This window comes from Bidens hawaiensis, unplaced genomic scaffold (assembly GCF_021521415.1).
Source record: "Bidens hawaiensis isolate Kalapana, Puna unplaced genomic scaffold, B.hawaiensis_p1.1 tig00014777_1, whole genome shotgun sequence".
Lineage (NCBI taxonomy): Eukaryota > Viridiplantae > Streptophyta > Magnoliopsida > Asterales > Asteraceae > Bidens > Bidens hawaiensis.
The window spans coordinates 35,852-50,263 of NW_027492303.1; the positions used below are offsets into that span (position 1 = coordinate 35,852).

General features: G+C 33.4%; 1 long non-coding RNA gene across 1 annotated transcript; it reads left to right on the forward strand.

Annotated features, from left to right (window-relative positions):
* Positions 1-2,801: 2,801 nt before the first annotated feature.
* On the forward strand, positions 2,802-6,909 carry LOC143547704 (uncharacterized). Its single transcript, XR_013137823.1, has 3 exons — positions 2,802-2,835; positions 3,874-3,970; positions 6,833-6,909. It is a non-coding gene; the product is annotated as an uncharacterized LOC143547704 (long non-coding RNA).
* The last annotated feature ends 7,503 nt before the right edge of the window (positions 6,910-14,412 follow it).

The following is a 14,412-nucleotide window of genomic DNA, read 5'->3' on the forward strand; positions in this document are numbered from 1 at the left end:
TTTTTATATGTGGTTAATAAATAATAGTGTTAAAATGAAAGAGCTGGGTATAAGCTGTGACTTTGTGTTTGAATCAATAATTATCCTTTTTTTATCTCACATACTTATCTGATGACTATTTAGTTTAATTTTTAATAAAATGTATAAAAAAATACGCTTTTTCAATGCAGAAAGTTGAAAAAAAAGTTAAATTCAGTTGTTAACTAGCTTTTATTTAAGCTCTCTAACATTTGGTTCGTTCATGTAATATCAAATTATTTGCAATATGAATTATGCCTAATTATCACACTTTAGATTCATTTGCTTGGTTTGTTTAAATCTAACCTCACCTAGTAGGTTCTGCAGCCTACGAGTTAACAAGTGGTTTGAATCTAGTTCCAAAGTATGTTCATTCAGCTATGGCTCATCAGGTTTTTTTAAAATCAATTTAGTCATTTAAGCCCGAAAATCAATAAACGAACCACACCCTTATTTAATCAGTGAATCATTTATAAAGGAAATATAACTTAAATGCTAGCCACAAAAACTGGACCATAACTTTTGAGAGATATAAGTTATAAAAACTACCATATATGCCATAATGATATATTGTATATAGATTGATTATTCATAAAATAAAACACATGAAAAGTTCATTCATAGACACTAATTTCATGAATGTAAGTATTATTCAACTAGAAAGTGTAAGTATTAGTTAGTATTAAAGGGACGAGTTCCTTTATTAATCTCTTTAAGCTTGTTTATAATTGAATTTTATCACTAATGTTTTGTTCTTGTTATCTTACAAAGTACTTACTTTGTAGGATATGGCATTGAAATAGCATGCTATGTTTGTTGCATTTTGGTTACAATTACAAGCAAAGAAAGTACCAAGACCTCTGAATAAATTGCTGGTTAGTAGCGAGTTTGAAGATGTTGGTTTGGGAGAAGCCAATGATGTGAAAGACATTATTCAAGAGAAATATGTGTATTGAGTCAACATGAGGCTAGCAACAACACCAACCCGTATTTCGTGTTGACGGGTGCATCACCAAAGCCGAGCACTGGTAGTTCTTTTCTTTTGGGGAGAATTGTGATAAGGTTTGTATTCTTTTTTTAGAAAAAAACATAGAGTATGGTTTTCTTTTGGCCCCATTGTTTGAATATGTGAACTGTGATGGGAAAAGATAAATTAGTTAGGAAACTTTTTAGTGTTGAACTCCACCCCTAAACTTAGACTTTGGAATTTGGATAAATATCAATTAGCGGTTTTAACGGTTTGGTTTTTTATTTTTACTCTAGGTGATATGTCATGGTAAAACTTCCAACCGTGAACGGTTTGGTTTGCAATTTATACCAAAAACAACTATATAAAACCGGATTAGACTGGAGTGTAGAACACAACACTATATATAATTTATATTAGGCATAATACAAAACAAATTGCTAACTTACAAACTGGTTATACACATTTACAAACTAGTAATTTTTTTTTGTACAAGTTGCTTTTTATATATATATATTTTGTATACAACATTGAACATTATTGTGTTACTAAGAATGATGTGTGAATTTAATGTAATTACAGGTGTAACTGAGTTGGAACCGGAAAAATAGCTGGGTTGGAACGAGAAAAAGTACAAAAACATGCTATTTGGAAAAATTGAAGAACATACGAGATTTTATGCTGGAATGAACGAAAATTTTTTGTTGTCAACCAACTCCAAATTTTCCAAGTAAAATGTATGGGTATAATATATTGGTCAACTAAATTTCAGTTTTTATTGTATTACTTCACGGATGATTTAGTTTTTTTTGTATTACATTCAGATCAATATTTTATTCTATTCTATTTGGTTTGGATATATATCTTGGTTATGTTAATTTATAAATCTGAATATAATGTTTAGAAAGAAAAGGTGGAGAAAAATATTAAAAGAAAATATTTGGAAAAATTCAATACAAAATTTATAGCTAAATTTGTAGGTGAAAATCTATAAAATTCGTAGCGAAATCATGTGACTTTCCATAGCTACTTTCGTAGCAAAAATCATACAACATCTGCATCTAAAATTCATAGCAAAATTGGTGACAAAAATCATAGCAAATTTCCTAATAAAACTGTGGCAAAATTCCGTAGCTACAAGTCCGTAGCTAAAAATAACGTAGCAAAACACCATAGCTAACATTTCGTAGTTAAAAGTTCGTAGCAAACATTTTGGTAGCAAAATTTGTAGCTAATGTAGCTAAAATAGTGACGTCTGTTTTTGTAGCTAACATCATTGCAAAACTCTAATTTCGTAGCAACATTCCGTAGCAAATAAGTTAGCTACGAGACTTGTACTAACGGACATAATCCGTAGCCAACCCGTAGCAAACAGGGTGTTAGCTACCAATTTGACCGTAGCAAATACTTAATTTTGTAGTAGTGTAGAAATGGACAAATAAACTGGTTAACTGAGCCGACCCCGAAAATTGAACCGAAATCGTTCAGAACCGGTTTGTAATTTTCTCCACAAAAACCGGTTAACCCAACCAGTGAAAACCCGAACAAAAACCGATCGTAACATGATCAAGAAACCGGTTTAAACCTAAACTAAAACCGATCATAAACCGATTTTGACTTTTATTGAACAACCAAACCTGTTTTGAGGTTTGTGAAGTTGAACCCACCCGAAAGAAAAGCCTAAAGAGGTTCCACATTACCCTGTTCGCAGGCAGTATGCAAAGTAAAACCACGCATTTGCTTCTTCAAAATGGCAATTTGGAATTTGATTGGAAGCTTTGGGTGAGTAAGTATCTCACTTGAATGACTCTCCACAAATCATATTCCGCCTTCAAAGACTGCAGCTTTGGGTAAGTTTTTTTTCTCTGCTGTGAGTATGATTATTATTGATGATGATGTTTGATAGAATAATATATTTGTTCATTTCTGTTTCTATCTTACAACCAATGTTCAATGATGCCAATCAATAATCACAATTAGGATTATATTTTTTAATGAATATCTGTGAACAAACTTTTCAATTAGACTCATATGAAAATCTTCCATTAGTTTGAATACAGAGGATTCACTATTAATGTCTATAATAGAGGAATTATGTTTATGTGGATTTGTGTAGTGCTGAACATTAACTTGATATAGCTGAATTCCAAAAATTTAGGAGAATTTTCCGCCAATCGAACTCGGAGTGTTATAATTAGGTGAAAATTATCAGTTCTATACCAAATTCTTACATGGGTATTAAATCAAATTGGGATTTTGGAAAGACATATATTATCCATATGGAGGGGATCGATGGATACTTGGTAATTTATAAAATAGGGTTTGTGGGTGTTGCTAAACGTACCTCCCTTCGTACTGTTTCTACTGAATATATACCCCCCCTCCCCCGAACTTATAAAACCAATTATCATTTTCTCTTAACATTACTTAATATTTTTAGTATCAATCTTAGTACTTATATATAGTTTTATAAACGACACTGATAATAAAATATATTATCATTATGATCAAGAACAATAAACACACAAAGAGGAAAAAAGACTTTATAGATTTTGATTTAATATTTTAAAGGAAGATTATAAAATGAAAAAGAACAAAAATGTTAAGAGGGGAGTAATATGTCAAATAAAATTGTAATTGAAAGTATAGGGGAGGGTGTATGACAAGTAGAAGACGAGGGTACGTTTAGCCTAAACCTAAAAAATATTGCAACTTGAGGATCTTTCCGGTTACATTTTTCATGTTCTACCAGATTATTTGCCCTTTTATATTGTGGTACACTGCTTGAACTCAAAATTCATTTAAATCAAATCAGACTTCTCAATTACCACCTGTTAAATGTTGTTGGTTTCTAACAAAATTACAGATTTGATTCTATTAAATCCTAGGTCGTGATTAGCGGTCTTTAGCAAATATGCCACCCGATAAAGCACAATGACAATTTGGATCGAAGTTTCATCAAATTTATTGGAAGATTTCATTTGGGTAAGTTCTTCACCATAAGGCTTGTCTTTTTTTCCAGCTGTGCGTACGATTATCATTGATCATGATGTTTGATAGAATAATATATTTTGTAATTTCTGTTTCTATTAGACTCAACATCGATACATATGAAAGCCTTTAATGAGTTTGAATACAGAGGATTACCTGTTTGGGTCTATAAAAGAGGAATCATGTTTATGTTGAGTTGTGTAGTGTGCATTAACTTGATATAGTTACATTTTGAGTTCAAGCAGTGTACCACTTAATATATTTAAGTTTTGACTTTTGAGTTTAACAAGTTTAGGAAAATTTACTGCGTATCGAACCCAAAGTGTTAAGGTTAGGTAAAAATTATATATTCTATACGAAATTCTTACATGGGCGTAAGTTCAGATTGGAATTTTGGAAAGACATATATTATCCATATGGAGCGGATGGATAGTAACTTATAGATGATTGAATTGTATTCTTATTGCCGTAAATATTTGTAACAGGCAAGTATGTTTGATATGGAATAAAAAATATTGCAACTTTTTGGTCTTTCCGGTTACATTATTCATGTTCTACCAGATTATTTGCCTTTTTATATTGTGGGGTTATAATTTTTACAACCTTCAGATAAATACATATGCTGTTTTTGACACAGAGAGGAAATGACTCTCGCGAACTTTGTACAGTAGTTAAGAAACGACTTAAATGATGCTGGTGGTAATAGCTATATGCAAACAGTTTTAAGATACACAGATAGTATATTTTTACTTTTGTGGAAACCATCTTGAGATACTGTATTTGGATTCTTGAATCATGTTCATAAAGTAAGTTCACCTATTCTTTATCTAGATTAGACGCACTTAGAAGTATAAATTGTTTTATTTAATATGCTCAAAATTTGGATCCAACTTTTGATCGCGGCCCATATTAGAATTTGCGTAATATTCAAAGTTATCCGGCCCAACGTATATCATATTAGGGTTTGTCATTCATTTGTGTATTTATCGGCCGCCGTTTGTGTTAGAATTTGAAGTCTTGTCTAGGATTTGGTTGGAGTGTTTCTGCATTTCTTGTGCTCGTTTACATCTATTTGAGGTAAGAACTTTATGTTATGCTATCATTCTGTGTATATATCATAACGAGATGCTTAATGTTACATATGAGGAATGCATGATAGTTAATACAATGTCTGTATCTGATCTGATCTGATTTTATCATCGTTAAGTTTGCCATTTTTGTTTAATGTTGATCTCCTTGGAAATCTTTTTAACTGTTTTTTTATGGTATATGTATATGCTTTCATGATGCCTACTAATCTACGATATCTTCACAAGTAGTTAATCTTATTTGATCGCTTATATATCTACCTTAATTGCTATCGTCTTTACATTAACATTGCCAATATGACACTTGGCAGTTTTACTGCATTTTATAATGAGGATTTAAAGGAAGTAGAATAGTTGACATTTGGTTTTCGCCATCGGTGTCGAGTTTCCTAGTAGTGCAGGTATCAAACTCATACAAACAAACAAAAATACCCGGTGAAATTTCACTCATAGCAAAATATTGGTAGGGTCTGGGACGATAGGATGGGGACAAACCTTTCCTCCATCCCGAAAGATAGAGAGGCTGCTCCCGCTGAGACCTCGACCTCCAAATCTTTTGTGCTGACATTTTCCATGATCATATAATTTATGAATATACATGTACATAACTCGGTCAAGGTGGCTTTTGGAGAGCTATTTACTATTTAGCAAATAGTTTTTAATTCAGTAAACATAACAACTATCATGTATTTGTGCCACAAGAAACAATAAATTTTTTGGAAGAATCTTCAAACTATTTTATGTTAGTAAGTGAGGATGTTGGTGTGAGATTAGTTCTACAGATGAATTCAGAAGCTGAATGAATTTTTTAAGTTATTAAACTCATACATATTACCTATATCCTTCCCTCAAACCAAATGCCTCAGTAGTTTTCTTGATGCTCATATTAACTATATTAAACTCTCCCAACAGAAAACACTAAGGCACCGTTTGTTATTAGAGCTCTAGGTTTGCACCTAGCAAAATTTGCTAGGGCCCAGGCCAGGAGAGGGCCTGAAATGGACACTGATGCTTTTGTGTTACAATGTGTGTATCGCAATAGTTTTACAACTTTGTAATGTTATGGAAACTAAAAAATGCTTTTGAAAAGGCATGCCTATGCTGCTTGTCTAAGCATAATAACATACACCCGCACACGCACTCACACACACATGTGTGTGTGTGCGTGTGTGTGCATGTGTGTTTAATGTTCAACAAGTCGGTTCCAACGCTACTGGAATGAGTTCAATTGTATGCATGTGTACATTGCTTGGAGATAAATCACTGTTTTATTTAAGTTCGTATTAGTTTTGGAAGGAGTCACAGTTAATTTTAATTAGTTTATTTGGTTTTCTTGTTTCAGTCTAATTAGGAGTCTTGGTGAGCACTTTAGAATTTTAGTATAAATAGATTGCTAAATTGTTTTTGTGTGGTTTTTGATTATTAATAAAAAAAGAGTTGTAGGAGGAGTTCTTCCACAATAATCACTATGTTTTGTTTCTTTATTTCCTGTTCATGGATCCATATAATTGTGTCTGATTCTGGGCCAACAAAAGCTGCACATATGCATTTATAAACTCATTTAACATTTCTTAAGTTGGAACATATTTGCTAAACAACTTGCCACATATCCAACTCTTATAAAGGGTTTTGTCAATTTTTGGGCGCGTTATAATCTTTAAAGTTCAAACCACTCTGTGCAACACTGCAACAATATAAAATGTTCAAAATTTGAAGAAAATGTAAAATAGATAGCAGTTATTCACGTTACTCGGTTTGATGTCTCCAGGTGTTTGTTGGAAGTTATGAGCCCAGGTGAAGAACAACTCCCCTGTGTTAAGTGTCGCAAACCATCTTTAACTCAGGTATCCTCACTCTTTCCTTGTGGTCATTATATTAATTATAAAAACGATAATTAGTTGTCATGTATTTTGCAGGAGGAAAGAATACAGAAAAGAGAGAAGCGTAAGCAATCTAATAGAGATTCTGCCAAAAGATCACGAATGAGAAAGGAGGTAACACATATGTTCTTCATTCTTAGTAATTAAAATATTTATTTATTTTTATGTATTTCGCTTATGTCTGTTTTAGTTTGAGCGTCATATTCTTGAGGTAAATGTAGAGGGACTCACAAACGAGAATAACTTTCTTAGAAGTGAGATTAAGAAGCTTTCTGAAGAATGCCAGAAACTTAAATCGGAAAATGTTTCATTGAAGGTATATATCTACATGCCAACTTTTTATATATTTATTTATAATAATATATCACTAGCTTTGTTTTAAGATTCAATAGTTAGTTTTGACTTTGAGATTTGTTGTTTTCGTCAACAGCATAAATCAATCAAGTCTCTTGACCTTGAGAAAGTCCCGGAAGATGATGACGCTGTGATGGATGGAGGCAATGATGGAAAACATGACCATATAATCGAATAAGCCATTTTCTAAGATTCTAGATTTTGGACCGAAATTCTTAGTTTTCATATGCTGATGTCCGGCTTTTTACTTAGTAATGCCTAAAACCTGTTTGAATGCTTGTTTTGAAAGTTATATTGTTGGGAAGACTTGAAGAATTGTTAGCCTTTTTCAGTAATTTAATTTTGGTGACGGTTATTCTCCTTTCAAATTCAGTTGTTGCAGTATTACCTGTCATGGTTATGAATGGGTTTGATTCGGATTTGGATTAGTCTTTTTCATCTCATATCATATATGCAAAGTTGCAAACCCATGAAAAACTTGTTAGAAGGGAACATAGACCACAGGAGTCTTTGACCGGAGGTGCATAAATCGGTTTTTTCTAATACCCGGTCCTAGGTATGGAACCGGGTCCAGGTATGACTGGGTATCGGAAAATCAGTTATTGACAATACCCGGGTCAGGTTTGGGGTCGGGTATTGAACCTGGTATTTGAATAACCTATTTTCAGGTATTGAATAAACCCTATTTTCGGGTTTTTTCAGAGTATTTTATTTTTGTATAGATTTGTTTTTTTTAAGGGGGCTACTCCTATTTGGGGTATTTTCGGATATTTTGAAGTATTTTTTCGGGTATTTGAAAAACCTGGTTTTGGGTATTGGAAAACCCAATTCTGGGTATGGAACCGGTTCTGGTTTTCGGGTATTACATGGTACAAATCGGGTCCGGTTCTGGGTTCGGGCTTTGGTACTTAAATGCATACCCTACGGGTAGGGTTGGGTACGGGTAGTAAAAACCGGGTACGAAAAAACCCTGTTTCGAGTATTTTTTTTTTCAAGTCCGGTTCCGAATTCGATTTTATGTCAACCCTGAATTCACTATCAAGTGAGTAAGGACTAAGGAATGTATAGGGGAGTAGAAGTTTCAAATATATTAGGGAGCATACGGGCCTGAAAGCCTTTATATGTTGAGCCCAATACTGTTGGGCTGGGCCCAATTGCGGAATATATTTCTACAATAAACAATATATTTATTGTACAGGTTGATATCATTACCAACATGGGTTCCCAATTGTTAAGAGGCAAATCATGCTGCCATCTCTTTGCTTCCTATGCTTCGCAAGAGAAATTTGCTTTTGTAGATGAACCGTCTCCTATAACAACTATATGTTACATACCACTAAATCACTAATAAAAGGCGTGAACAAAAAGTATCAAGCATTTGATCATTTAATCAAGGGTCAAAATCAACAATGCGTCTTAAATTAATTAAAATATCAATAAGATTAATTTTATGAAGCTTGAACTTTAATTTAGAAAATCAAATTAAATTATTACATCTTTTTACAAAGCTTTATTTAAGCTTTTGCTTTTGGCCTTAGACAATATAAGCTTCAACAACATAAGATATATACTTGATAGACTGTTTAAAGTTTTGGTCGCCCCAAAGATTGTTAAACAATGGTATCTATCATTCTATCTATCATATGTGTAGGTGCCACTACACATGCAAATATATACTTTTTTAATGGAATTTATATATATACAATTATCAACTTCTTTTGTGTATATAAAAGCTTGTACACAGGGCATAAAAACTTTTTCAACCTTTTACTACTTTTTAGTATTTTACTTTTTAACCTTTATACTTTCCATCTTTTTCAAGTTTGTCATAACTTTTTTTTATTTATAATTGCTACAATTTTTACTTCTAGCTTTGGTTCTCAATACTTTTCATCTTTCGCATTCTTTTCGTTTAACGTTTCTGTCTAAATTTAGTGAGTTAACACACACAACGTGCGTGTGTGGTATAACATTTTTACGTCTTTTTTCCATATTCCATGTTTCGGTCCTAAGTCGACTTAGTTATTTTTTATATAGTTTATGTTTCGGTCTAATTTTAGTGTGTTAACAACACACCACAACGCAGAAGGCGTAGTTGAACGGTTTTTCTTCTACTTTGGTTAAGTTTAACAGTCCCGCTGCAAAGCTCGAGTCCAACGCCCCATCAACATACGAGTTAGACAAAACGTATTAACATTACTTTTATGGGTTCCAAATTTTGTTTTGAAAATATTTTAAGTAAATATAAAACCAAAACTAGACATGTAATGATTAGGAGAGGGTAGAGAAGATTAAGAAACAAAATAAATTTATGTTGATATGGGAACATCTGCGGTTGTGTTCTACTCGATGGAGCAGTCGTTGCTGAGAAGCTACCGTCCAAGAGCGCAAATGCTTCTGCCCCAATCATTGAAAGATCGGTTTCGGTTTTTGAGTAATAAGACATTTTAGAATGAAGTGATATTAGGAAGAACTGGTAGTTCTTGTTGTTGTTGTTAGTTATGGTGAGTATACCACAGAGCATATGCCTTTATATATGGAAAGCCAAATGTAGGTGCCTAGTGTTAAAAGATATTCCTTTAAATTATTTAATTTATATTATTAGTAGCTTTATGAAACTTCATAGTATTGGGTGAACTTGGTATCATATATTGTTTGTTTTTAAGTTATTCCGTTCAGACTATACGTCCCGGTTTCATTGAAATGATCGAGGAGAAAGAGGAATAACATGTATTTGTCTATTGTTTATTATAATTTAATTTATCATCTATCTTTAGAATTTGCTTGTTTGTCATTATATAATCTATACTTTTGAATGTAGGATAGTTAATAGCGTTTTTATCATTGTCATAAGTTGGTTATTACTCTAATAGAAAACCGAACATCACCTATTAACTATTGCTGACGGAAAAATATGTGTATGTATGTAACGACGGATTCATGATGAAGGTTAAGAGCATTCTCAGCCTATTCCCTATATTTGTGTGAGAGAGTTTTGTAAATTATATGGTATTGGTATGAGTGGTTGTGAGTAGAGGAGAGAGAAAATGTTATATGATAAAGTTAAATTTGGGGATTCACTGTTCATATCGTATATTTTAATATTTTTTAAAACTGGCTGTGAGTGAAAGAGAGAGAAAATAATGATAAATGAATAAAATGTATTATTTAATTAAACAGCAGAGAGAAAATAAATTGATTTTTAGTGTAATTATATAGTATATATGGATATATGGTATGGAATGGGTTGTGAATGCTCTAAAAGAAGTAACTTTGTCGGCATTTTGAGGAAATCACTAATGGATTACTGCTGAAATTGTTGCAAACGGATTGACCGGCATCTACTGACAATAAGTTTTGACGGAACCGTCACTTTTCATCGTCTTTTGGAGGGAACATTTAATCAACATGCAATCTTGTAGATAATTCGTCAATGTTTTGAGCATAAAACCAAATGCAGGTGCCTACTATTAAAAATATTCCTTTAAAAGTAATTTAATTTATATTATTAGTCGCTTTATGAAACTTTATAGTTTTGGTTGAACTTGGAATCGTATTTTTTTACGTTGTTCCATTCAGACTACATGTTCCTAACGTCTGGCTTTGAAAGAGTATTATCTATAATAGTTTTTACTTTTTTTAACAGTCGATTATTTTATAAATAAAAAAATTACTAGAAAATGACATCTTTTCCTACAAAACTTTCCAACAACTTTCCCGCAACTCAAAATTTGCTACAATTTTACTACTACTTTCTGGCAAAATATAAAAGACAAAATAAGCCCTAAAATTGCCTGCCAGTTTCCGACAAACTCGCCACACATATAATTTTTGTGATAATTTTGTTGCAAGGGTGAATAAGTTCCGACAATTTAATTAGTGTTTTGTGGCAAGGTTAATTAATGTTTAAATTAACTGTTTGTATTGTGTGAATAATTATTTTTAATAATGTTAATATTAATTTTTTGACAAAGCTACCTGTTGCAATTTTGTAGGAAATCATTGGGCAAAATTGTGGCAAATTCAGCGACAACTAGTTTGCCATAAATATGGTGTAGAATTTGTCGATAAGTTGCTGGTAAAAGAGCATGCAGACAGTATTGTTTTTACACCAGCCTCATTTTTTGAATAATTGTCGATATGGACTATTTGCCACAACTTTGTTACAAAAACTGTGTCGCAAATCAACTAGAGAAAGGGGAACGACATATATTCTCCATTATCTATTTATATAATTTGATTTATCGTTTATCGTTTATCTTCTGAAATAGGAGTATAAGGGGCTGTTTGTTTACATCTGAATGGAACCATTCAGATGTAAACATCTGATTCATTCAGACTGTTTAGTTTCAAACAGGAAAACATCTGAATGGTTATAATTAAATCTGAATCATTCAGACTTATTTTTGTTACTGAATGGGACATAGGCTCATTCAGATCTGACACACTTAGATTATTATTTGGATATGGTCTGTGGGAAAAGTTGGCAGGTCATTGTTTATGTTTTATTGGAATTGGTGATGTTGGAATTTAAACACACCATTATTAGTGTGTATTCTTTGAAGTTCATTGCAAGAAGGCGGACAGACAATGATTAAGGAGTTGATTTCTCATGCATGACATGTTCTTCCATGTGGCATATGTACAACTTAGGGATATATAATGTAAATTGACTTTAAGATTTGGAAGTAAAATGTGTGTAATTTGTTGTAACATATGGTAATTTAAATATAAGAGTTTGTTAAATAACAATTTGACTTATTATAAACCATGTGAATTTATATGAAAAGAAAATGTATATAATATTCACACAAGGATTAATAGACCCAAAATGACAAAATGACTTATTATGACCTTCTAGGTAGAGGTGTTCAAAAAAACCGGTCCCCGAACCGGTTTGCCGGTTTAAACCGGAAACCGGTTATTTAAAAAACCGGTTTTTTTAAAACCGGTTTGACCGGTTTACAAACCGCCGGTTTGTATATCGGTTATACTTTTTAGAGCCCAAACCGGTTTTGAAACCGGTTATAAAAAAAACCGGTTTTTTTAATTAACCGGTTTTTTTAAAAAACCGGTTAACCGGTTTTTTAGTAACCGGTTAACCGGTTAAAAACCGGTTTAATGCCGTTGAGAAACGGCTATATAGCCGTTTTTTTTCATTTTTTGACCTTTTTTTTTATTTACCATTCTACCCCCACAAACATCTATATATAGTTTAGGTTGGGTATTGGTTAGAACACACTCGATTATACAACTCCAAACGCTCCAAACGCTCTAAACGTTTATTTCATACGCGATTATTTTGTTATCTCACGCTCTATTATACCACATTACCACTCCATACGCTCTTATTTCGTAGTCGATTATCATGGCCTCCCAAAGTGCTACTTCATCCGTCAACATGGGTGCCTCGAACACGGGAGAAACGGTCGTTCGGGTCATCCCCACGAAACGAAACCAAGATGTTTGGCAACATTTCGACCTATGCGAAATGTCTAACGGTAGCCAAAACGCTCGATGCAAACATTGTTTGAAGTTTTATGGCAAAGATGCAAACTCCACTTTAAAAGCGCATGTACAAAGGCCCTTTTGCAAGGCCTTGAAGGACGAATCGGGAAGTAGTTCGCAGCCGGAGATGACGAATCAAGGAACGGTGTTTACGTACGACCTTGAAGCGGTACGTCAACAGTTTTCAAACTTTGTGATTCAAAATACACTTCCCTTCAACCACTTCGACAACCCTCAATTCACGGAGATGATGCAAAAGTATTTTCAACCACGCTACCAACACATAAGTCGTTCGACCCTTAGAAGAGATTGTCTTAAAGCTTGGAAAAACGCTAAATCCGAACTAATTTCATACTTTTCAAACTTACAAACTGGTGTAAACTTAACAACGGATGTGTGGTCGGTACCTAATGGTTCGCCCGACTCATACATTTGTGTGACGGCTCATTGGGTTGACCCCGAGTCGTGGCAAATGATGAAACGAACCGTTGCGTTTCAATTGTTTGATTACCCGCACACGGGTAGAAATATTTTTAAACTCTTGGATAAAGTCATTCGACAATACAAGATTGAACATAAAATCTTTTCAATTTCGTTTGATAACGCGTCCAACAATACGGCCGCGGTTGGCCATTTAAAATTAAAGTATAAACCTATTTGTGATGGAGCGTTTTTTCATAGCCGATGCATTGCACATATTATCAACTTGGCCGTGCAAGATGGGTTAAACGTGATCGAAACGCAAAGAAACAATTTTAAAAGAATGTTACGAGATGTTTTTAGCAACAATAAAACATTTTCAAGATACAAAAAATTTTGTGATGAAGCTAATTGTCAATGGTTGGGGCCCAATTGGGATTGTCCAACAAGATGGAACTCGACTTGTGATATGTTTGAGAAAGCCATCCAACAAAAAGAATCACTAATTGCGTTTCATCAAATAATGTCAAGTAGGGGTAAATGTGCACCGTACGATCCTAGAAACTGGTTATTGATTGAGATCGTTACGGAGGTCCTTCAAATTTTTAAATCTTGCACAACTAGTTTATCCGGGGTTTACTATCCAACAAGCCCCATTGCTTTACCAAAAATTGCTGTCATGTGCACAAAGTTGAGTGAACTTCATTGTAGGGGTGCACCTTATTTTGATATGGGTGTAAAAATGAAAGAAAAATTTAGAAAATATTTTCAACAACTACCCGCTGTTTTGACATGTGCTGCTGCGTTAAACCCTTGCATAAATGTTGGTGGTGTTGAAGCTTTAATAGAAAAAATTTGTGATGAGCTAGAGTTAAAACGACGATCAAAACCCCTATTATAACCAAACTTTAAAGAATGCTTTCAACACCACCTTGTCTAACATGTATGATGTTTACCTTACAAAATACGGGTCGTCTTCCCAAATTCATGACTCGTTAAGAGCTGTTGCCCAATCCCAATCCCAAACCGACCTTGAAATGGGGATGTACTACATGATTTGGGAAGACGCCGGTAAACGTCAAAAGGTAAACACCCCAAGCAGTGAACTTGGAAGGTATGGTGGTACCAACTTTGTGAAACACATGACTCCAGATGAATTTAGAAGTCTTGATTTGCTGGCTTGGTG